The 26564-nt window shown below is 39.0% G+C and overlaps 1 pseudogene; it reads right to left on the reverse strand.

Annotated features, from left to right (window-relative positions):
* Positions 1-15791: 15791 nt before the first annotated feature.
* Positions 15792-26564, reverse strand: part of LOC112619406 — a 35869-nt pseudogene continuing 25096 nt past the window's right edge.

The following is a 26564-nucleotide window of genomic DNA, read 5'->3' on the forward strand; positions in this document are numbered from 1 at the left end:
TAAAAGAAACTTGTTTGTATAATGACACCCAGTACAAGATATATAATCCAGGAAGTGACCAGCCCAGTGTGTGCTATGACCCCTCTGAACCTCCCATGATCACAGTTTTTGAAATAAAATTAAGGACTGGTCTTTTTCTAAGTGACACAAGTAAAGTAACAGCTAAAACAGAAAAAAGAGGGGTCTTCAAAAATGTAACCTTAAAATTTGACACCTGTGCTACTATGAATAATAAGCAGCATGGGATGGGATACAGTTCTCTAAATTGGGAAAAAAGTTACACAGCAGAAAATAAGTATATCTGTCAAAAATCATATTTATGTGAAATGTGCCAATACTGGTCTTGTGTCATTTGGGCTACTTAAAAAAAAAAAAAGTAAAAAAGATCTTGTTTGGCTCCAAAAAGGAAAAGTCAGCCCCTCCTGCATGAGTGGGAGCTACAACCCTTTAGAATTGGTAATCACAAACTCCTCAAATCCAAAATGGAATAAAAAAATACGTAACATTAGGCATTGATGGAAAGGGACTAGATCCTAGTGTAAGCATCCTAATAAAAGGCGAGCTTCGAAGATAGTCTCCAGAACCAGTATTTCAGACTTTCTATGATGAACTAAATGTGCCAGTACCTGAGATTCCAGGAAAAACTAAAAATTTGTTTATGCAATTAGCCAAACATGTAGCCCAGTCTCTAAAAGTCACTTTATGTTATGTTTGTGGAGGAACCATAATAGGAGATCAACAGCCACTGGAAGCCCAAGAATTAGCTTCTATAAACCCAGTTCGTGATGAACTCCCGGCCCAAAAGAACCACCTGACAATTTTTGGGTTCTAAAAGTCTCAATTATTAGACAGTATTGCATAGCTAGAAAAGAAAAAGGATTCACTCATCCTGTAGGGTGGCTTAGTTGTCTTAGGTAAAAGCTGTATGATAGTACCGCAAAAACAGTCCCACCCAGAATTCCACCAGGACTAGACTTCCCCCACCGGGTTATACTGGATATGTAGACATAGAGCCTATGCTAAGCTGCCTGACCAGTAGACAGGTGGTTGTGTTATTAAATCATCTTTCTTCTTATTGCCCATAAAAACAGGTGAACGTCTGGGCTTCCCTGTCTATGCTTCCCGTGAAAAATGAAGCATAGCCATACATAATTAAAAAGATGATAAATGACCTCCTAAAAAATCATACAATACTATAGGCCTGCCACTTAGACAGAAGATCCTCATGGGAATACTGGACCCCCATTTACACGCTCAACCGAATCATATGGTTGCAAGCTGTTTTAAAAATCATCACTAATAAAACCGGTCAAGCCTTGACTATTCTGACCCAGCAAGAAACTCAGATAAGAAATGCTATCTATCAAAATAGATTGACTCTCAACTACTTGCTAGCAGCTGAAAGAGAGGTCTATAAGAAATTTAACCTTACTAATTACTGTCTACATATAGATAACCAAAGGCAAGTAGTTAAAGACATCATCACATGTGCCCGTACAAGTGTAGCACGAACTCAACCCTGAAACCATGTTTAAAAATTAGTTCCCAGCACTAGGAGGATTTAAAACTCTTATAATAAAACTTATAATAGTAATAAGAACCTGCTTACTGCTCCCTTGTTTGCTACCTGTACTTCTTCAAATGATAAAAGAACTTCATCGCTACTTTAGTTCACCAAAATGCTTCAGTACAAGCATACTATATAAATCACTATCAATCTATTGCACAGGAAAACATAAATAATAAAAATGAAAGTGAGAGCTCCCACTAATAAAAAGTGAGAGTCTCTAAAGGGGGGAATGAGGAAAGAGAGAGACCCTCTCATATTGTTTTATATTGTTTTATACTCAGTACCAGTTTTAAGAAAAAAAAAAATGTAGTAAAAACAAAGACAGGCAGCCCAGCGCCAAGCCCAGAACCAGGCCTGGGTCTGCCTGGACTAAATCCAGTAGTTAAAAATCAACCCATGACTTAGAAACCGATGTTCCTGACATTGTATAGAAGGACATTGTGAAACTCCCTGCCCTGTTCTGTTTCTCTGTGACTACCAGTGCATGAAACCCCTGTCACATATCTCCTAGATTGCTTAATCAATCACAACCCTTTCATGTGAAATCTTTAGTACTGTGAGCCCTTAAAATGGACAGAAATTGTGCACTCAGGGAGCTTGGATTTTAAGGCAGTAGCTTGCCGATGCTCCCAGCTGAATAAAGACCTTCCTTCTACAACTTGGTGTCTGAGAAGTTTTGTCTGCGGCTCATCCTGCTACACTATAGGGGTCAAAATTTGGCATAGGGGTTAAAACCCTATAAACCCAGCCCAAAACAGAATGATCTTTGCTTGTATAATCTTTAATAAATAAGACATTGACATTGGTTTAATACAAATAGCTACATCTTGAATTTAATAAGATGACCATACCTTCTAATCTTGTGGTTTTAGACAGTGTAGTCCACAGGCAATGAGGTTTGTTTTGGGAAAGGACTTTTATCATCTTTATATCAAAACTAAACTATCAACTAATTTCCTCCCAAAGTTAGTTTGGCTGATGCCCAGGAATGAACAAGGACAGCTTGGAGGTTAAAAGCAAGATGGAGCCAGTTAGGTCAAATTTTTTTCACTGTCTTGTTATAATTTCACAATGGTAGTTCCATAACTTTAAATGGTGACTATCACAATTTTCATAAATAATCTAGGTAAACAATTAGGTAAATGTAATGGGATAAATACTTGTATACAAACTCACCATAATTTAGAATCTAAAGTTATATTACATTAAATGATAGATATTTAATTATTTGAGTATGAGTATTTTCCAATAAAAATATTCAAAGAAAAACATTCTTCTTAAAAAAAAGTGTATTCTTTTTAAAAATAGGTGAACAATTTTTGTCTAACTCAAAGCTTATTTAAAGGTCATATATAAAACATGTTAAAAGGAACTAGGAAATAAGAGAGATGCAAAAAAGTTATAAAAATAAAGAGGGGTTTTTTTGCTAAGAAAGCTTAAAGAGAAATAGTTTCATATAAGAATGAATCTTGTATGGTAAATTTAGTCCTTGAATAAAATGTCTAGTTGTTTAAGAAAGAGGGATGTTCAGGACAACAACCAGAAAGTCCAAGTGTGTCATGAATAGTCTGTGTAAATCACAGTAAGGCTTTATTTAAAAAAAAAAAACAAAAAAACCAAAAAACAAAAACAAAAAACTTTTAAATGATCAAGTTGTCTATAAACAAAATGAAATTATAATGGTTTTTCTAGAGATTGGGTTTGATGTAAAAAAAACTTACATACTAAATAATTGGTTAGAACAATGAAATTTTCTTAAATTAAGATTTAGTCATAGTTTATTATCAGAGATTTTAATTTTGTTTTAACCCAAAGTTCAACTTTTATTGCATCTCACTCTTGTCAGTTTTTTCTCCCCTTTTAAAGGACGAGAAATAGTAATGCTCTTCTTCAACTCATTTTCAGCTCATATTGGTTTTCTTCCTTAAGTTCTGTTTGTTGTGGCCTGATGCTAACAATGTTTTCTTAAGGTTCTAAAGGAAATGTTTTCTTCTAACATAATATTCTGTGTAGTGCAGAAGGTTTCTTTTGCCTTTTGGTAACTGGCCTAACAGATTTTACAGTTTATCAAAACAATTCCTATGTCATTATTATTAAGTTTTGGTTTGCTTAGGAAAAAAGCAAACCAAAAAATTGAGATTAAAAAAATTTTAAATTAAGGTTATTACATCTGTGTATCTCTCTATATGCACTGTTAAAGTACTTTTGACATTGAGTTATAGGGCTTTGACTCCTGGTCTAAAAAGGACACCAAGTCTTGCTAAATTTTAAATACTGACATCAATTAAAGCCCCATCTTCAGGCCCAGTAGAAGATACCAATAAAAATAAACTGCCTTCCTGAGACACAGGGCCAGAAATACAAGCTGTTCAGCTCCTCAAGGCCCATAGACTATCATGGAAGAGGTGGACATGTGAGATTGTAAGAGCTGATTTTGGGAGATAAAATAAGTTCAGTTTGTCTATAAATTATTTATGAATGTCAAAAGCACACTGATGGAAGACCAGTATATAGGCTGCTGTGTCAGATTAACAAGGTTTTCTTGAAGCGTTAACCGACTCCTTAATAAAGGTTATAAAGTTTATAAAAGGCTTATGGAAGTTATGTCTTATGGTCAAGATTAAAATTTTATAGATTGTTTATAAAATTTTGAAAAACAAATTGAATTGGCTTCATGCTGTTTCTATTAGGGCTTATTGATTAGAAAATCAAGTCTCCTCTCAAAGAAGGAAGGTTTTTGCCTTTTTTTGATATCCTTGAGTTATCACTTTGGTTAAATGAATGACTTAGTTGACAATGACATATGATCCTATTTTGTGATATCAAGTGTTTTAAACTTTTGATATTTGACAAACTTCCCAAAATCAAATTATAAATTATGACTCTTTCTGACCTAATGAATCCTTTAAGATATTAGTTCCCTAAAGTCCAAAAACAACATACTAGGCTTATTTGGTATAAAAATTATACCGTGTCATATATGACAATGCTTCCTGTATAATTTGCCTTTCTTTGGGCTGCATTTGTATAAACGTTATTCATATGTGTTCAAAAATTATGGAAAACTCTTATGATTCTGATATGACTTAGTGCGCATTATCAGTAATAATTATAATTGTTACTGTATGCCACAGAGGTAATACATTTCCTTGTCAATTGTTTCTTTGACTATGGCTGCCCTACAGCCTTTTGTCATCCACTGAAAATTGTTGCCTTGTTTTGGTCCTCCTTAGAAGGTGGTTTTATAATCAGCTATAAAACCCTAACAGGTGCTCTTGAATGCAGGTTTCTGTTAACTTTGGAGATTATGACATCAAAATAGAAGGAAAAATTTCAGGACTCATGGAAAGCTGAAATGTTCATGAATATCAAGCAGGATAGGAATTAACTGCATGGACTGAACTAGTAGAAGACTGAAGTAATCATTTTGATTTTTTGCTTAAAACGTTATTCATCCTTTGTTTTGTTTTTTCCAGAGTCAAGAAAGCCTTTCTTTTGAGCTATTGACAGCTTTTAACAAGTGAGTATACTCCTTTGAACAAAATTTGCAACATATTTCTTTTCTCTCTACCTGATTTCTCCAGAATTTGGAAACTATTTGTGAGTATTCTTAACTTATGGCAATACAGTTATTTGCATAAGTGCAGTAAGAATCTGTTTTCATTTGTAACAGGACACAATTGGAGAAACTGGTTATTTTACCAAGGCTTTGACTGGAATAATGTGCTTTCCTTTAAGGAATCAAACTTGGCTTATGGAGCCAATAAAACCCCTTTGGAAAAACTGGCCTCATAACTTGTCTACACAGTCCGTGTTCAGGATTCTGATCTGTGGTAGTAAAGTATGTCACTATCTGACATGCCCAGGAGCCCCAAGTTTATCTTGGAACCTCAAGAGGGGAGGATCACCCAACTCATACATATTTGATGGTACATATCCATGACTGGGCTCAACTTTAAAAAAGTTTTATCTGAGATTCCTTCTGTGGAACAAAGTTCCATAAAAGACAATTTAAAAGCCTATGTAAAAAATATTCTTGCTGCACTATATAAAAATAATTAGGCCAAGTATAGTAAAGAAAACCAGTCCTCCCATGATTTGTTTTTAATAAAAATGGGAAGCTGGAGAGAGAAAAATTATGTTTCAAAAACTATAGTACACCTGTTGTTAGATTTTAGTCTTGCATAATGTTTTTCAATTTTTATTATTTTTTACAGTTTGGACTGAATTCTAATTTTTATTGGCTGCAAGTCTTTAAAATAATGTTTTCAACTTTTCCTTCCTTTTTCCTATTTTTCCTAATTTGGAGTTACTACGCTTTTGTAAAGCCATGCAAACTGAAACTAGACAACTTAAACTTCAGAAGAAAATAATGGTAAGCTGTTTACATACAAAAGCCACTTTCATACCTCCCTACTGAAGTATGGACTTCAGAGTGATGTGGCCTATATCAATTTTTCAAGATTGTTATTTTGTTTGTTGTTGTTTTTATCCTTTCCTCCCCCTACTTTCTCTTCGTGGGATATGAGACTTCACAATCTGCTAAAAATTAGTTTTTCTAATAACTTGAGACCTACTTGTCTAGGAATAAACTGTTCTGGCCATGAGAGATGAGATGAAGTCTGAGACCAGAGATTCATTTTCTTCTCAAATACTTTCTCCAAAAGAATTTACAAAGAAAAGGGGGGAAATGTGGAAGGAAAATAAATCTTTGTGCCCCCAAATTACTAAGCTAATGGGAAAAGTCAAGCTGGGAACTGCCCAGGACAAACCTGCCTCCCATTCTATTCAAAGTCATCCCTCTGCTCACCGAGACAAATGCATATCTAATTGCCCCCTTTCGAAGGGCTAATCAGAAACTCAAAAAGCATACAACTGTTTGTTGCTCACCTACCTATGACCTGGAAGCACTGTCCCTACTTCAGGTTTTCCCACCTTTCCAGACTAAACCAGTGTTCATCTTAGCTATGTTGATTGATGTGTCATGTCTCTCTAAAGCACATAAAACTAAACTGTGCTCTGACCATCTTGGACACATGTCTTCAGGACCTCCTGAGTCTGTGTCACTAGTGCACATCCTCAACCTTGGCAGAATAAACTTTCTAAATTAACCGAGACCTGTCTCAGATTTTCAGGGTTCATAGAGAGTTGGTAATATTCCATACTTGGGTGAGTTTCCAGGGATGGTAATACTCCATACACGTACTGCTATACATGGATGACAGAGGGACACAGAATCTTGAGGAAACAGACGTTTCATGTTTGGAGCCCTCCTAGTCCCAGATTCCTCCCATGTGTGTCTTTCTTTGAAGGGTTCTGATTTATATCCTTTTTGCTATAATAAAACTGTTATGATCACAAGTATAGTGCTTTGCTGAGTTCTGTAAGTCATTTAGCAACTTATTGAACATAAGGAGTTTGTGGGGACCCTTGAATTTGCAGCCAGCTGGTCTGAAGTGAGGGTGACCCTGGGGACCCCCAAACTTGTGGCTAGTGTCAGAAGTCTTGGATAGACTTGGCAGTCTGGGAGGACTTTGCCTTTCACTTCAAGTTTGGATAACTCCACATATTTAGTAACATACTTAAGGCCACACCTAAGAAGTGTTGCAACTGGGATTTGCACCTTGGTGTCTCTGTTACAATATGTCCAAGCAGGAGCTCAGTTTTGTAACCACAGCCCCCACTCCAAAACCCCCAAGCGTATAACATGTGACTGTTGCTGTCATTAATCTATGCTGTCCTGTTTCTCATTTCTGAGTATAGAGAAGAGGTTTTCATCTGGGGCAGTTTTGTCCCCCCATAGAATATTTGGTAATGTCTGGAGGCATCTTTTGGGGAGGATCCTACTGGTGTCTAGTGGGTAGAGGCTAGAGATGCTACTTAACATCCTGTAATGCACAAGACAGCCCTCCCTCACAACAAAGAATTACCCAGCTTACACATGATGCTGAGGTTGAGAAACCCTAGTATAGAGGTATGTTCTGTGCTGGAATTGCGTAAGTGAGAGCAACACCTTCTGTATTAGTCTGTTTTCACACTGCTCTAAAGAAACACCCAACACTGGGTCATGTATAAAGGAAAGAGGTTTAAATGACTCACAGTTCCACATGGCTAGGGAAGCCTCAGGAAACTTACAATCATGGTGGAAGGGGAAGCAGGCTTGTCTTACATGGTGGCAGGTAAGAAAGAGAGTGAGTGTGAAGGAGGAACTGTCAAACACTTATAAAACCATCAGATCTCATGAGATCTCACTCATTATCATGAGAACAGCATGGGGGAAACTGCCCACATGATCCAGTCACCTCCATGCCTTGACACGTGGGGATTACAGTTCCCTCCCTTGAAAATATTGCGATTATAACTCCAGATGAGATTTGGGTGGGGACACAGAGCCAAACCATATGACCCTCTTATATGTGTTTCTCAATGCACTGGGAAAGGGTAACACCTAGAAATAACATGACAAATCAAAGTACAAGGTAATTAAGCTATGATCATCCTCATTCTCTTAACTCCTGAGATGTAGCTTCAAGCAGGATATTCTTTCATAGGGGGAATGATAATGTTGGAGCTTAGAAAACAATACTCCAAAGTATGGTGCATTGGCATGCTGAGTACTTTGAACTGAAGGATATTGAAAAGACCTCAGAAGCAAAGTATCTTTCTGATCTTCTCCTGCCTTCCTGTCTCCTGCTCCCCTTTTGCCCCCAAGGCAGGTCATATAAACTTGAACACATCTTTCCCAAACTGGGTTATAGGAACTAGCAATACTACTGTAACCTTCCCCTGCCTTTCTGTGTAGGAGCTGACGACAAATAAATTCTATGACCTGCTTTGTCTGATCTGATAGTAGATCATAAGACCCTCATTCCACAGGGGACCTGCCCTATACCTGGGAAGAAGGAATGCTGCACAGAAAGGCTCAGAAGAATCTGAACAGACAGGCTCTGCTGGGTTCCCCACTCAGTCTATTATCATCAGATCATTCTCTTTTTTGTCCAATCACATTTCTACATGGCTATCCATTCTTCATTGAACCAAAGCATAAAAATAGTTTTCCTGGGTCTTCGGGTCCTCATTTCTGAAGGTGTCCAAGTCATGTGAAACTCTAGTTAAATAATTCTGTTATGCTTTAGTTCCAGGATACATATGCAGATTTGTTACATAGGTATAGGTATATGTATGCTATGGTGCTTTGCTGCACCTATGAACCCGTCACCTAGGCTTTAAGCCCCACATACATTAGTCCTAATGCTCTCCCTCCACTAGCCCCCCATCCCTGACCAGCCCCTCCCTGTTTCCATGTGCTCTCATTGTTCAACTCCCACTTATGAGTGAGAACATATGGTATTTGGTTTTCTGTTCCTGCATAAGTTTGCTGAAGATGATGGCTTCCAGCTTCATCCACGTCCCTGAAAAGGACATGATCTTATTCCATTTTATGGCTGCATAGTATTCCATGGTATATATGTACCACGTTTTCTTTATCCAGTCTATCATTGATGGGCATTTGGGTTGGTTCCATGTCTTTGCTATTGTGAATAGTGCTGCAATAAACATATGTGTGCATGTATCTTTATAATAGAATGATTTATATTCCTTGTTGTTAACCCAGCTTTTGAAAGTTGAGAGTCTGCTATGACCCTTATAATGGGTGAGGAAAGGTATCACACTTCCCACCTCTATAATAGTTGCCTCCTAGTTAAAACTATTGTTCCTGTAGATAATATGTTAGTTTGAGTCCTCTAAGAAGGAGATGCCAAGACAAAATCAGATGTGCAAGAAATGTATTAAGGGAAATACTTATAAGAGAAAATAGGGAAGGACCATGGGAAGGCAGAAGGAAGACAGGAAGGTTGGGCAGAAGCATCTGAGGTTGCAGTATCATCCTTTTGAAAATGTGATAAGGCCGTCAGAGTGTCTTTGTGCCAAAGTCACCCATCAGAGAAGTCCTGCATCTTGAGGCCTGCATGTGTATCTCTGCCTTTGCTCAATCCATGGCTGAGAGCAACCCATGGGAAGTATGGCTTGGTGCAAACACAGCAGTGGACATCTAAGTGCAGCACCTGGGGCTGTCGGTCAGTTTTGCTCACTGCAGTTGGAGATCACAGAGGCACATTCTCACAGCCACTGCAGCTAACAAGCACATTTCTCAAATTAGCATTTTTAGTGTGATATCTGGCTTTTCCTTTCAGACTCCTGAAATTACAAATAACTAGTTGCATCTGTTTTCCAAATTTACCACTTCTTCTCTCAGAATATAGATCAGAAAGTTTCAGGTCTGTCTTTGAAAATTGTATTATTGCTAAAGTCTAAGATAACTCAATAGCATCATTTGGAATTGACCTGATCAGACCGGGACACACCATCCCCAAAATATAACTGTAGAAGACCAGGATCTGCCACCCCAAATATCCCTCTTTTGCATAAGGATTATTTTGAGTTGGTTATTTTGAGAAATTGCAGACAGAGGAGTTCTGAAAAGTTACCCTTTTGTAAGAGAAATTTGCATCTATATCCATTTGTAAGGGTGTCTCCCTGTCTGCACCAGGGATGAGAAGGATGACTAAAAGACTAGAGACTCTATAATCAAGGGAGAAGGCATCCATTAAAACTGCATAAAAAAATCTAACCTGTGTTTTAGTGTTTTTCATGGCTATTACATCTTAATGGAAACTCGCATCACACCCTTCTTTCTTTGTTTCAGAGAACAATGGGATTTAAGCCTGAATTCTAAGACTACCCTTTTGAGATCTACTCTAGAGATTTACTCATTGATCTTGTTTTCTCCTTTGTATACAAGAGGTACACATTGTTAAACTTTTGTTTGTTTTTCTCTTGTTAATCTGTCTTTTGTTAAATGGAGTTCCAGTTAAGAACTCATGAAGGGTAGAAGAGAAAATTATTTTTTCCCTCCTACAGACCCTTTGAAAAGTTCTACAGATATCCAATATTGTGTGATCCATAAAAGACACTTAGCTTCATGTGGATTTTCAAGACATTTGTCATTTAAATAAAGCTTGACTTTCACATTCACCCCAAATTCTACAGTATAGAACCTTATTTTTTAAGACATTAGCTCTTAAATATTTAAGGAATCTTTATTTTTATGATACTAAAAAAATCTTACTTTTTATTTTTTTTTATTTTTTTTATTTTTTATTTTTTGAGATGGAGTCTCGCTCTGTCGCCCAGACTGGAGTGCAGTGGCCGGATCTCAGCTCACTGCAAGCTCCGCCTCCCGGGTTTACGCCATTCTCCTGCCTCAGCCTCCCGAGTAGCTGGGACTACAGGCGCCTGCCACCTCGCCCGGCTAGTTTTTTGTATTTTTAGTAGAGACAGGGTTTCACCGTATTAGCCAGGATGGTCTCGATCTCCTGACCTCGTGATCCACCCATCTCGGCCTCCCAAAGTGCTGGGATTACAGGCTTGAGCCACCGCGCCCGGCCAAAAAATCTTACTTTTTATAATATTGCACATAAATGTAGAGTGTTAAAAGTCTGGAAGAATATATAACAACTCATCAACAATGAATACCTCTGAGAGGTTTTAACATTTTTCTTTGTATTGATTCAGAATTGCATTTGGCAGTCTATTTAGAAACCTGAGAAACAGAGGCTCAGGCAAATTGGGGAGTCATTTTTCTCACATCGTGAGGAGTCTGAAAGCAGGTGGTTCAATGACACCTGAATCAAGGTCTCTGTGATTCTCTCAGCCTTTCCTTCTTGGTCACAAAGTGGTAGCCACTGCTCCAGCATACTGTCCAGAGGAGGAAGAAGGAAAGAAAAGGGATGAGGAGCAATTGCCAACCAAGGCACTCCATTTATTTATTTATTTATTTATTTTTGAGATGGTGTCTTACTCTGTCACCCAGTCAGGAGTGCAGTGATGCAATCTCTGCTCACTACAACCTCTGTCTCTAAGGTTCAAACGATTCTGCTGCCTCAGCCTACCGAGTAGCTGGGACTACAGGCGTGTGCCAGCATGCCTGGCTAAGTTTTGTATTTTTAGTAGAGATAGGGTTTCACCATGTTGGCCAGGCTGGTCTCGAACTCCTGACCTCAGGTGATCCACCTGCCTTGGCCTCCCGAAGTGCTGAGATTATAGGTGTGAGTCCCCGTGCCCGGCCAAGACGTTTCATTTTAAAGACAGCTTTTCAACATGCTCCACCCCACAACTTCTAATTTCCCTGTTGACCAAACCTTCTGCAAAGGATACTTAGCAATGTTGTTTCTAGCTACACACATTGACATTCCAAATAAAGTTAGGGTTCTATTGCTGATGGAAAAATATCACTTAAGCTCTATTTCAACCTCCTTTTATCCCAGTTGTTACAAGATGTATTCTAGTCAACTCTTGGTTAACAAAGTCAGTTCAGCATTTTTATAGTTAAATCACACTTAAACTCAATCAATTCAGATTTCACCTATTTATTTTTCCTCTACCCTGGGAAGAGCTGGGGAGAGGGGTGTCTGTGTGCTGGGTAAAGCATGCCATGGAGGTGGAAGTGGTGGTGGGCTCTGGTCCATGGTGGTCCACACTGACAATTATGGAGCTGTCTATGGTCTCAGATGTCCATTTCAGACTTACTCACTGTGCCCTCCTTATCCTGGAATGCTATCATTTTTACTCTAGAGCTGCCATACCATCTTGCCCCCAAGAACGCTCTGTGAGGTCTGCCATCTTCTAGAACATTTATTGGGAACAAGGCTGAGACAGGATAGGGGCCCATAATAAGGAAGCCAAGCATGGAAATAAAGGAAAATCTTGAGTTCCTTCAAGAGACATTCCAGGAACCTAGTTAACCTTGAGATGTAAATGAGTAACCTGATAAGCAAGAAGGTAACAATAGCTTAAAACAGTAGTCACCCAAGAAAATTAGAGCCACAAGATGTTTGTTTCCCTGTAGAAACTAAAGATGCCATCTTCACATATATCTCTGGGTTGTTTTTCAGACTCCTATCAGATAGGAAATGCCAACTGCTGCCAGGTAGACCACAGATAAGGAGGAGCTGAAGACTGAACTCTGTCCACCATTCTTTGTTCTAAATTTCTTCCTGAGGGGCCTAGAGAAATTCACATCCACAGGCCACACCTTAACATTTTTTTTCTGTTAACCCTAAGTTTTTAGACAAAGCCTTGCTTCCTTAACCAATTGCAAATCAAAGAATCGCTGAATCTACCTATGACCTGTAAACCCACTGCATCAAGATATCCTGCCTTTTGGGGCCAAACCAATGTAACCTCCAAGTATCGATTTACAGTTTTGCCTGTGTAAACCAAAAGGTGACTGAGGTAGGTGTCTCAATTGATTAGAGGTTTATTTAGCCAAAGTGCAAGACATGCCTGGGAAAACCACAAATCATAGGAGCATTTGTGATCTATGCATTTGCCAAGGGTGTCGTGAACTTCAGTATTTAAAGGGGAAAGAGCAAACAGGAGGGAGGGAGGCAGTGAGGCACATCATTACATTCTTGTGAGGCTCTAAGTAGCCTCAGTAAATCTACATTTTACATACGAAAATAGGGAGTAGTGGAAAAGTCAATTATGCATTGTCTCATGCCCAGTAAATCTACATTTTATATAAGATACATTTTAGGGAGGCAGAAGTTACAGGTAAAAGCATTAAATCAATACATGGAAGGTATACATTGGTTTGGCCCAGAAAAGTAGGACATCTTGAAGTAGGGGCTTCCAGGTCAAAGGTGGATCCAAAGGTTTTCTGACTGGCAATTGATTGAAAGACTTAAGCTTTGCCTGAAGAGTTTGAAGTTAGCATAAAGAAATGCTTGAGTTGAGACAAGGGGCATTGTGGAAGCCAAGGTTCTTGTCATGTAGCTGAAGCTTCCGGATAGGAGGTTTCATAGAGAATAGATAGCAAATTTCTCCTATTGGGCCTTACAAGGTGTCAGACTCTCCAGAAGAAGATCTAGCAAGGGAAGGAGATTCTCTATAGATTGCAAATTTCTCTCACAAGAGACAGCTTTGCAGAGTCATTTTAAAATATGTAAAAAAATACATTTTGGGGTAAAACACTTTGATTTCCTTCAGGGCTTACTGTCCTTCATGTGATGCCATACCAGAGTCAGGTTGGAATTTGGTATCCAAAGAGTCTGTTTGGTCAGTCTTGTGATCTCCAGTTTAATGTTAATGCTGGTCAGTTGTGCCTAAATTCCAAAGAGAGGAGGGTATAAGGAGGCCTATGCAGCATTCCCTTCCCATCACACCTGAACTAGTTTTTCAGGTTTCTTCGGGACCACCTTGGCCAAGAGAGCAGTCCATTTAGTCAGCTGGGGGCTTAGAATTTTATTTTTGGATTAGAAGGTAAACAAAAATATTTTATTCTCTCTTAATGTCACACGAAAATCTTGTTCAAAAGAGAAAACCAAATTTTACCTTTGTATTTAGTGTATTATTAACAGCTAATTGTATGTATGTATGTGTGTGTGTGTGTGTGTGTGTGTAAGAAATGTTAGTTTGATTTAACCAGTTTTCACAACTGAATATTTATTCTATAAAAATTTTACAGATTATACAGTTTATATATAGTCCAAACTACTGAATGAAAAGGTAGGCCCCACAGATGCAGAATTACTATACCAATCAATCCAAGATAAAGGTTGATTTACACACTGTACAGCACTTTGCATGGCTGGGGTGGTGGTCAGTTCTGAGTATAAACTTCAATATTGCACAGAAATAAGGTTTTGATTTGTTTTCACTCTTCATACATTCAATATGATTGCAAACTCAGAAGCCTAACTAATAATAAGTGATATGGTTTGGCTATGTACCCATCCAAATCTCACCTTGAATTGTCATAATCCCTATGTGTCAAGGGTGGGGCCAGATGAAGATAACTGAGTCTTGGAGGCAGTTCTCCCCATACTGATTTCATGGTAGTGAATAAGTCTCATGAGATCTGATGGTTTTATAAATAGGAGTAGAATTTTTATAAAATTTTTATAGAACAGTGCACAAGCACTGTTGCTTGCTGCCATGTAAGACATGCCTTTGCTTCTCCTTTGCGGTCTGCCATGATTGTTAGGCCTCCACAGCCATGTGGAACTGTGAGTTCATTAAACTTCTTTCCTTTATAAATTACCCAGTCTCAGTTATGTCTTTATTAGCAGTGTGAGAACAGACTAATACAGTAAGCATCTGTAGTCTGGAATGAGTACTCACTCCTGGAAGGAATTCACATGTCTATCCACACAGGGCGCTCTTGGACGCCATATTGTAATAGTATATTGTATAGACATAAAAGCAGAGGCCAAGAACATTAAAAGTTGAAAATAAGGTAGTTCTTTTTTTGTTTTGAAAGGAGTTTCTGCAACTAATACTATGTTAAAAGAACTTTAACTTATTAAATTAAATATATTCTAAGCGAACCTAAAAATTACATTTTATAAACATAAAAATACTTTATTTGATGTAATATATTAGTCCTATCTGCAAATAGAAAATGAAAACTGTGTATAAGGTAATATTTCTGACCCAGTAATAAAAGGCACTTTGGTAGCTTTGTTTTGTTTTTTTTTTGTTTTTTAAAGGGTCAGAAAAACTGTTTAAAGCTTGGTAAGACTAGCGTAACTTAGATATTCATTATTAAGCTATTCAGTGATTCACTAATACTACAAAAGAAGCTTTCTTTTAGAGAGACAGTGGTTTCTTCATGCTAACTGGGTAAGAGCTGGATATATTTTAAAAAGAAGAGGAAACCAATTGGTATCTCGCATGAATCCTAAGCATGTGTTTGGTTTAGGGGTATGCTCATCAGTGGATTTTTAATCAGAAAGATTTATCTTACAAGATAAATCTCACTTTTGATGTAGAATTTCCCATCTCTGAAGTATTTGTACCTTCTTGGAGACAAAGGCAATACCTCAGACATTCTGTATCTCTGTATTAGTGAGGCTGGCTGATACTCCTTTAGATTCTGTACTCCAGAAGAAAAACATGAGAAAAACAAACATTATCAAACATTACTCTAGACTTTTCTGCAATTCAAAACTAATAAAACAGAATTCCTTTTTTTATATTGTACTAGCCAAAGAAAACAAAAACTAGAGCTTCCAAGAGCAGTCTAGTGCTCACCATTACACTTTTACACTTATGTGGACAAAGCAGCTTTCTAGTTACTTATTTTAAAGCTACAGTACTTAAAAGCTTCTTGATAATAAATAACTTGACTATTTCCAGTCCTGTTTCCAAGTGTGAACTATGGGTGACTTTTTTCAGGCTGCAAGAATGGATTAGGGAAACCAATGATGTTCTTCGGCTCAGCCCATCCCTGCATCATCAGCAGGCAGCACTCCATCTCATTGGCCTGCTCCAACTCCATCTTCATGTTGCAGCACACAAGGGCTTCAGATTCCTCAAGCACAACCGGATTACATGAAGCAAACTTCTTAATTCAAATCATAACTTCCCGGGTGAAGGTCCCGGGCCCAAATACCTGGGCTACCAGACCTTTACCGCAGCCTCCTGTGCGGTCAGCTTCTGCCCACTGAGCAATATCTCATTTGCAAATGCTCCTTCCATTATTTTGGGAAACAATGGTAGAACAGCCATCTGGATTCTGTCCAAAGGTAGTAGAGAGCGGTGGAAACCAAGCCTTTTCATTAGTCCAGACCATATTGCAAAGAAGCAATATAGATGCTCTTAGCCTAATGGTTGGGCCATTGACTACTACAGTAATAGACTTCTGAAACTGTATGAAAGTATTCACGAAGTTTCTGATAGCTTCTGCGGTTTTAGTGCTTTCTCTTTTGCTGTCATTTGTTGAATGCTATATAAAATAAATAAAGTCAAGTGCACAACAGAAGACACTGCCAATGGCACTGAGCAGCATAAGCTTTCTGTCATCAGCAGCAGCTGTGCTCAAGCACTTTGGCTTTCTTTTTCTTCTTTTCTTTTTTCTTTTCTTTTGAGACAGAGTCACTCTGTTTCCCAGGCTGGAATACAGTGGTGCCATCTCAGCTCACTGCAACCTCTGCCTCCCAGATTCAAATGATTTTCCTGCCTCAGCCTCCTGAGCAGCTGGGATTACAAGTGGGCGAATTTTTTTGCATTTTTAGCAGAGATGGGTTTTCACCATGTTGGCCAGGCTGGTCTCAAACTCCTGGCCTCAAGTGATCTGCCTGCCTCGGCCTCCCAAAGTGCTGGGATTACAGGCGTGAGTCACCGTGCCCGGCCTGTACTTCTTTCATTACCTTGAAAATTAGCGAGTTATTCTCTGATGATTCTGTGAATATCACAAGGTGAGTGAAATCATCCTGCTTTCTGATGACAATAGCTCTTTATCTGCGGCACTTTCTGTTTGCCTCATGCTCAAACGCAATCACTTGCCAAAGGTTGGCCTTTTCTGCCATCAATAAATTTTCTTCTCCCGGGTGTCACTCCTATAACAGATGTCTGCATGTTGGTTGTTCCATTGGCTGTTAATGCATCCATAAACAGAGATGTACCTTTCTCATTAATAGCTAGGGCTGTGGTCATGGCTGTAGTCATGGGGCCAGACACCTGAGGCACTAGTGGGTGTATTCAGGGCCTGTTTCCCATCCTGACCTGCTCCATGCACAGGGGTCCAATAAAACTCCAACTTATTATTCTCCTGCCACCATTCTATAGCTCCAACTGGCTATTCAGTCACTATCATGTCATCCTGACCCTGCTCAACAGGGTCCAGTTTCTGGGGCCTCTCGTTCTGAAAGCCATCCACTGTGGTTCTGCTCTTCATGGGGCTCTTAAACACAAGTATCTTGACACGTGACTTTGCTAGGTCAATATTCTTCCAGCTAGAGAGAGATGGAGCTGTGTTTTTCCTGAACTTCCAGGTAGCAGCAAACAACTGGCTGTTTTTAGACTTGTGGTGTTTGCCAATCTCTAGTGACTTAGGAGAGGTCTTATCAAAGTTTCTATTGGTGGATCTGGAGATTTATTTCCTAGCATTGTTTGGAGAGTGCCATTTGTTCTGGTCAGTGTGCTCTCTTTCTGCTTTTTGACGTGGTGTCTGTATTCCTCATGTTTCACGAGATGCCACTCTGGTTCCCAAGTGTGATCCTCACTGTCATAGCCCTTCCATTAAACCAAATACTCTGTCTTCCCTTCTTATTTTTCCTTTTGTCAACAATTCTTGCTGGGCGCGGTGGCTCACGCCCGTAATCCCAGCACTTTGGGAGGCCAAGACAGGCGGATCATGAGGTCAGGAGATCGAGACCATCCTGGCTAACACGGTGAAACCCCGTCTCTACTAAAAAAAATACAAAAAAAAAAAACTAGCCGGGTGTGGTGGCGGGCACCTGTAGTCCCAGCTACTCGGGAGGCTGAGGTAGGAGAATGGCGTAAACCCGGGAGGCAGAGCTTGCAGTGAGCCGAGATCGCGCCACTGCACTCCAGCCTGGGCAACAGAGCGAGACTCCACCTCAAAAAAAAAAAAAAAAAAAAAAAAGAAACAATTCTTTCCGCCTGTCCTGTTCTAGTTGGTGCAGGCCATCATAATCCAGTTTACTCCTTCTCTAAATCCTGTGTACCCAAACCATCGATCATTGCAAACCAGTACTTCCCAAGATAAAACTCTTCAGATCAGGAATCACAACCATTTCCTACCTTAGGAGAACAATGACTTAAAGGTAAGTTTTCACAAAACCTTATAAATAAGCAAATCCGTCTAATCTCAATCAGTTAGACCATAAGGTAAGATTTCCATAAATCTTTTAAAAACTTTTTCAATCTTTTGTTATAGAGTGGATCAATCCTGCAAAAAACAAAGAAACAAACAAAACCCTATTATTCTGACACAGGGTCCCAGACTCTCACATTGGTGTGCTTTTGCTATTAATGCTTAATTTATAGGAAAACTAAATAATCTCTTTTACATTTTAGCCAATTTAAGCACACACAGAATTCCTTTCACAAGATCAATTTCATAAACTTTCTATAACTTGCTTAAACCTTCAGTTTTGTCCTATCATTGTACCTTAGGATAAAAATTTGCATTCTTTTTCACCTTTCTGTATTCATATAGCTTTACCTGACACTGTTTTTACTTCTTTAATTAAAAATAATAAAAATCCTCTAAACTGGGAAAAATTACTTTCCCTTTAACAAAAATCACATTTCTATGCCTTCTTAAAATTTTTTAAATCAAAACTCATCTTACTTTCCTTATATAGTTTGTATAAAAAATATAGGCTCTAAAAAAAATGGTTACAGTAAGGCCTAACAACAACGTGGAGCTCTCCCTGGCCCAGCTATGCCTCCTGGTTCAGCTGGGAAGAGCCATGCCTTATCTGCAGCTCTGTTTTTAGTCCTGAGCTCTGCATCTGATACATAATTAAAAATGCTACCTCTTAGGTTTTTCACTAAAAATAAGAGTTGCTAAGAGTTAACATTGTAATTAATGTAAACCTGATCCAAATATACATAAATTGGAAAATTGAAACTGCCTTTGCAAAATTGTAACTGAGGAAATTATGACAGTGAAAGAAATCAGACCTAGCCAACTCCATCTTGCTTCTAACTTTTAAGCTGTTCTTATTCATTCCTGGGCATAGGCCGAACTAACTTTGGGAAGGAATTCAGTTCATGGTTTGATTCTGAAACAAAATTGATAATAGTCCTTTCCAGAAAAGACCCCCTTCTTGCCTGGGGACCAGTCTGCCTAGACAGGACTAACAAATTACCCACAAGACTAGAAAGTACAGTTTAGGGTCATGCAGCCTCTGGTTCCAAGAATCTGAACCTCCCCAAATTGCTCCTGGGGATAACATCACTATTATAAAACCTAAGGTGAGTGCTTGAGATATTTTGCAGACTCTGCACTCCATGGATCAGCTGACACCACTCAGACCTGTAATCTGGCTCAACCAGTTCTGCCATCCCAAACAGGAACAGAAGACAGCAAGAAAATTTCATTTCGACCCCCTATGATTCCATCTCCAGCCTGACCAATCATCACCCCCCGCTTCCCAAGCCCCTTCCCGCCAAATTATCTTTAAAAATTCTGATCCCCAAATGTAATAATAAAACTCCGGTCTCCCACATAGCCAGCTGTGTGTGAATTACTCTTTCTCCATCCATTATGATTCCCCCGTCTTGATAAATCGGCTCTGTCTAGGCAGTGGGCAAGGTGCACTCATTGGACGGTTACACTTCCACAGTGTTCCTCTGTATAAGGACATTCCCCAGAGGCCAGTGAACAACCCAAGCCAATCAGCCCACTCTGTGATCCACCCGTTCGCTATTTAATATATACTCCATGGTCAAGTCTTTTTTTCACAATACAAAGCAATTTCTGGTACCCCCCAAAGCCAAAGAGATTAGGTAACACAATCCAAGAGACTGAAGATGGCAAAGAGGAAGGAGGAATAGGGTGGAGTAAAAATAAATGGAACAATTTTTAAGAAAGGAAGTGAACAGAAGTACCAAGCACATATTTTTTTTTTTAATGTTTCAGTCAACTAAAAAATTCCTAAAAATAGAATCCAAAAAGAGAAAAAGCATAATGGTTTTATATATATATATATGTGTGTGTGTGTGTTTATATATTTACACACACACAAATTTAATCTACCTTGGATATCAACTTTTAATTAAGCTGACTTCTAATTGTAGATTTGGAGTTTTGGAGTAAGCCAACTCCACTCAGATTTCTTTTTAAAAAATCCTTTCAAATCTCTTATTACAAGATTTCAGCTGGGACAAATAGCTGATATTTTTGGCTTTTGAACATCCTTGCCAAAGATACCCTCTCAATTACCATAACCAAAGTTATAACCACAGATGCACACATGACGTAGCTCCAAAGAGGTGACAAGTAGTTTTTACAAGATCCAGAATCACCCCAAAAATAACTAAGAGAAAGGAAAGTTTCACTAGCCATAAACAGGGTTTAACCCACATTTCTTTCAGGCCATATTTTCTAGGGTCTTAACTTTACAGCTTACTGTCCATACATGAAGGCCCAAGAGCCTTGGGTCCCCCACCACAGACAGAAGACAGGAAATCAAAAGCTGTCCACGTAAGGGGAAAAGATCAATAATACATTGGTACCCCCAAAGCCACATAAATATTAAACCAAGACAGCCTGGTTCCCTGACCAGGAATCAAACCCATGCTGTGGAGGGTTTTAACAATTAGGCCACAAGGTAGAATGGCCATTGTTATTCCCTAATCAGGAAGCAAACCCAAGCTGCGTTGGGAATTTTAACTACCAGAACTATTTTCGGTCCGAGTTTGCTCTTAATTTAGTCAAGAGAATTTTTAAGGCTAGCCATGAAACTATTAGGCTTCCTTTAAAATACCTGATCTTTTCATTAATTGTTTAGAATAGGAGATCTCTAAAATCTTTAAATTAATAGCACAATGAGAGAGAGAGAGGCTGGAAAGGCAGTCTTATTATGTGAAACATTTCAGATAGTCAAATTTTAATTTTTCTTAAGTGGCTGGGGTTTTTAGAGGTGGAATTTGACTTTCTACAGCTGCAGGGATTTTAGTCAACTTTAGAGGAGGTTAGAAGTTGGTTAAATCTAATGGAACATGGACTGAAACAAACAAACAAACAAAAAACAGAAAAAAGCAATCACACGATTTACATAAAATTGAGATTTCTGAGCATGAGGAGAAATTACAGGCAACCGACAGTAAGCCTTGACCTTCAGCTACTAAATCCCCAAATGACACCCCAAACCAGCTCCTTACCTGGAGATGGGGCCCAGGCTGAAAACTGCTCTCTGCCACTATGGAAGCAGGAAAGTCATCTTCCTTGTTAGAAGTAAGAACTCCCAGGAAAGTAGTTCTTCAGCAGAATAAACTTCAGATCTCAACTGGAAATTTTTGAGTGATTAGGGATCTCTGGAGGGAGAAACTCTCAGACTTCAGCAAATCATCCAATAGGCCAGAGCAATAAAGAGCTCCAGCTGGTACTGGGGGCCCAGTAGGAGCGCTGCTACAGGCCAAGAGCCAACTCCACTCAGACAGCCCCTTTGTGGTTACCAAAATGTAAACCAAAAAGTGACTGAAGCAAGTCTCCATCCATTAGAGGTTTATTTGGCCAAAGCTGAGAATGTGCCTGGGAAAAAGCATAGATCACAGATGCTCCTGTGATCTATGTTTTTGTGAACTGAAGTTCACAAAAGGGGAACTGCAAGCAGGAAGGAGAAGAAAAGGAGGCAGGCAGTAAGGCAGGTGGTCACATTCTTGTGAGCTTCTAATTAGCCTCAGTACATTTTACAGTGAAAAGAGGGAATAGAGGAAAAAGTCAATGATGCATTGTCTCACGCTCAGTGAGTTTTACATAAGATGAAGCAAACGTGGAAAGAGGAAGTAGAGGAAATGAGGCTATGATGTGGGGCTGTGAAATTACAGCTATCTGGGAGTCAAAGGAAGACAGTATTTGTGACTCAGCTTCTAAGCTGAACTTGCCCTTTGGTATAGTGAGTTCAGGGTCCCAAGGTTCTATTTTTTTTTCATACCTGTAATTTCTGTTTCCAAAATTGTTCCCCTGCCTTTAAAAACCCTTGCTTATAAGCCACTGGGGAAGTAGGATCACACACAATAGCGTCTGATTTTCCTTGCTTGGCACCCTGCAAATAAATGCCCTCCTTTTTCTTGCTGCAAACTTTGGTACAGGTATTTGTCTTTACTGTGCTGGGCCAAGGGACCCAGGTTTGGTTCAGTAACAAGGCATAAATTTTCTCACTTTTAGGTACCCCCACCAACTCTATCTAAGATTCCATCACAGAAAGACAAGGAGCAGGACCCTTTCCCAGAGGCCCACAGTAATGTGTAAGCCTGGAGCTCTAATCTGACTCTAGCCTGATAATTCAAATACCTCTGACCTAGTTTTAAAGAGCAGGGAAGTGTGCATGGTCATCTATTGAGTTTCCATTCTGTTGAGTTGGGCAGTGGTTCTCAACTCTGAGTGCCTATGAGAATCACCTAGTATGTGGGTATTACATGGGGGACTTTAAAAATACCAATACTGAGCCCCCACAGCAAGCGATCTCCTTCAGCTGGTCCAGACCCAGCCCAGGCAATGGCATTTTTAGAAAACATCCCCAGGTGGTTCTATCATGCAGCCAGGTGGAGAGCCAGTGGTGATGGCTTATACTGTGTGCTCTGATTTCTTCAGAGCTTTGTTTTTGATTCTCCAACCAAAATTTTATAACTCAGAGTGGTTTTCCTTCCCAGAAAGTACAGCTTTTGTAAATTAAAACCCTTGTTTTTCTCTCATGAATTTCAAAGGCCTGCTTAGAAAGTAAAAAGCCCAGAATCTGACTCTAAATTATCTGCAGTGTGCCTTCTCAGGCAGAAACCCGCAAGCCTGAGCCCAGCCTTACTGTGCAGTGATGATAAAGAGAGATGTCGAGTAAGAAAAAGCATTACTTAGTATGGAAAACAGCAGCTCATGTATTAAAATCATACCCATTCCCTTGAGCCTGTATCAGAAAAAATTCCAAAGAAGCCAGTTCTCCCTACGTCCTCTCGCCCAAGAAATCACAGCCAGACATTTTCTTTTAATCTTACTCCCTAATAAACAAAAAGGCCCTCAGAAACTGTCTGTTTTCTTAACTGCCCCTAACAGTGTTCCCTGGGGAAATAAGAATTTTCTCATAAAGGTGTGAGTGGTATATATTCTTCTTGAAAGAATGAAAGTTACATCAAAGTTTTTTCTTTTTTTTTTTTTCCTGGTGTTTTTCCACTGAAGTATGGAATAGTTACCAATTTTCAGAGTACCTCGTGTAGTTCAGATTTGATAAATTATAGAGCTAATTCATTTGCAAATCTATATATTAGCATTCCATAGGGTTATTACTTTTTTCTTAGACTATGTAGCTCCGTTGACTATGCTTGTTACTACTGATGTCAAGGTTAAGCCTTCAGTCTTCATGGGGTCTAATTAATTACCTTTGCTGTGTTTTAGCCCTTCCTAAAATATATGCATTTAGTCACTGGGGGACCAGACAATGTAGATAGTTAGAAGTATAAAATATCCAGAGAAAATCCACGACTTTTCTGAGAAAAATACATGTTTTCTTTTTAGGAAGCCAAATAACTAAAATTTTAGAAAAATTCATAATTTAACCCTTTCCCTAACATTTTATTTTTTAAAATTTCAAGCATACAGAAAAGTTGAAAGAATTTTAAGTTAGTATCCATATACCCACCATCTAGATTCTACCATGAACATTTTCCTGTGATAGCTTTAGCATGCTTCTAACCATCTATCTATGCCTCTGTCTAGTAAACTTATGTTTTTTATGTATATCAAAGAAATTTGCAGAAATCAGTGTACTTCACTTCAAAACACTTTAGTATGTATATAAGTTTTTCCTATTGGTTGTGTACCAAATTATTAGTATATATGTAAATTTTTCCTATTGGTGCTGTACCATACATATTATACAAAGTGGTTTAAGACAACACGAATTTATTATGTACAATTCTAGAGGTCAAAAATCTGAAATGGGTCATCCAGGGCTCAAATCAAGGTGTCAGCAGAGTTGCTTTTCTTCTGGAGGCTCTAGAGGAGAATCTATTTCCTTGTTTTTTGTAACTTATAGAAGCCATTCATATTCCTTAGCTTGTGGCCCCTTCCTCCATCTTCAAAACCAGCACTGACAATTCGTCAAGTGTCTCCCTGGTGTCTGCCCCTCTCTTCATATCTTCTTTGCTGACTCTGGCCCTCCTGCTTCCCTATTATAAGGGCCCTGTGATTACATTGTGCCTACCCAGATGATCCAAGATAATCAACCCCTCTCAAGATCCTTAATTTAATCACATCTCCAAAGTCCCTTTTGTGGAAAGTAACATACTTATAGGCTCTGGGGTCTAGGACATGAATATCTTGCTGGGCAGAAATTATTCATCTAATATAGCATGCATAACTTTTTCATCTTTAACACTCATTGAAGATTTACAGTCATGAAAATTAGGAAGCTGACCTATGAATGGGAGTGAATATTGATACAAAAAGAAGGCTAAGAACTGAGGCCTGGGGCACACTTGGAGGTCAGGAGGATGAGGAGAAACCAGCAGAGTAGCCCTGAGAGGAACAGCTGGGGAAGTAAGAAGTGGACATTCAGCAAGTGTGGAATCTGGGAGCCAGAAGAATTTCTAAAGTTTTTCTTAAAAAGAATGATGAGCTGTATCACATGCTGCTTACAGAGCAAAGTTCTATGGTTGAGATCTAGTCACTGGTTGAGTTTAGCAAAGTGGAGATCTCTGGGTACCGTGTTCCGGTGGTGTGGCCAGGGTAAGTGCCTGGTGGGAGTGGTTTCAAGGGAAAAGGAAAGGAGAAGTGGAGTAGGTATAGGAGTGAACTGAGAAGAGGTGAACACATCAGATAACTTTTTCAGGTACTTCTGATTAAAAGAGGAGCAGAGAAAGGGGTGATATCCAATGTTGTCACTATCATCATCATCATCAATTTGACATAGTTGCAAACATTAATCAGCTCTTTTATTAGCTCCAGAAAATAAAGGAATAAAAGAAGGATGGAGTAACAGCCTGCAAGTGCTTAGTTGTAAGTTGTCCTTACCACCACTATTCAACAGGAACACCACTGAAGAAATTCACAAGGCCCCGATGGCCTAAATTCTGACAATGCTATCAGTAGTCTTGACTTCCACTCTCCTTTCCATCTTCCTTGTTTCATCCTATTCTTTCATTCTTTCCTTCCTTCCTTTATTCCACGATCATATAAGCCCCCACACCTTTGAAACTTGAATCCGACAGAGGGATAAGTGTGAATTGACTAGCAGTAAAATTCTTTTCATTTCTTAATGAAAAATCTTTCATTCTATTCTTGAGAATAAAAATATTCTTAAATTTCAAAACCAGTTGGTTTTATCTTCCAAAAACACACTCTCTGATTTAGTTGTAGACATTTATTTAAATAGTTTTACATGTAAATGTCCCTATTTCATGGTTTTTAGAAGCAATTTTTGGAGAGCAAAGTTTAGGCAGCAATATAGGAACAATTTATATAATGAACTTCATTCACTCAAAAAGATAACCATTCTTTTTCCATTTTAAAAATTGCACTCAGAAATGAATGGGGAAACTTTATGAATGTTTCCATTTTTTTTTCTGGGGCTTCACATTTCTGTATTTGATTCTTTCTTGACTTTCTCAGACTCTAGAATTTTCCTTTTCTCCATTAATATGCACATATCCTTTGTTCTTTTATTTACATTACACTGTGTCTTCTCCTTAGTCTCGTTAGTCTTCTTGTAATTTCTTTGTCCCAGGTGTAGCTAAGGACAATTCACATACCTAAGACTGCTTAATATTGTTCTTTTAATCATCCCATCTCTATCAACTCTTTCCACATTATAATCCATTATGTGAATCTAACAATCTCATTCTCCCTTGCTAAGATACTTTTCTCACATCTTATGATTTCCTTATGATTGACTTACAATTAAAATATTTCACTGAAAACTTCCTGGCTGAAACAAAGGAAACAGAAAGAATCTTTACAACCTTGATATTTACCTGGTAAAATGTTTTCATATGAACACTCAAAGCATTGTATTTGGATCTGGGCACCACATCTTCAGAAGGACAATGGCAAATTAAAATGTGCCCATTGGTGAGTGATCAGGAGTTTGAAGGTCATGTCATGAGTAATGAATAAAGGATCTTGGGATGTCCTGTTAGGAAGTAAAAAGTCTGGGGTGGGAGTAGGGACTGGGGTAGTAAGGGACAATAGAAAAAGGGAGAGCCGCCGGGCGCGGTGGCTCAAGCCTGTAATCCCAGCACTTTGGGAGGCCGAGACGGGCGGATCACGAGGTCAGGAGATCGAGACCATCCTGGCTAACACGGTGAAACCCCGTCTCTACTAAAAAATACAAAAAACTAGCTGGGCGAGGTGGCGGGCGCCTGTAGTCCCAGCTACTCGGGAGGCTGAGGCAGGAGAATGGCGTAAACCCAGGAGGCGGAGCTTGCAGTGAGCTGAGATCTGGCCACTGCACTCCAGCCTGGG

This window comes from Theropithecus gelada, chromosome 2, assembly GCF_003255815.1.
Source record: "Theropithecus gelada isolate Dixy chromosome 2, Tgel_1.0, whole genome shotgun sequence".
Lineage (NCBI taxonomy): Eukaryota > Metazoa > Chordata > Mammalia > Primates > Cercopithecidae > Theropithecus > Theropithecus gelada.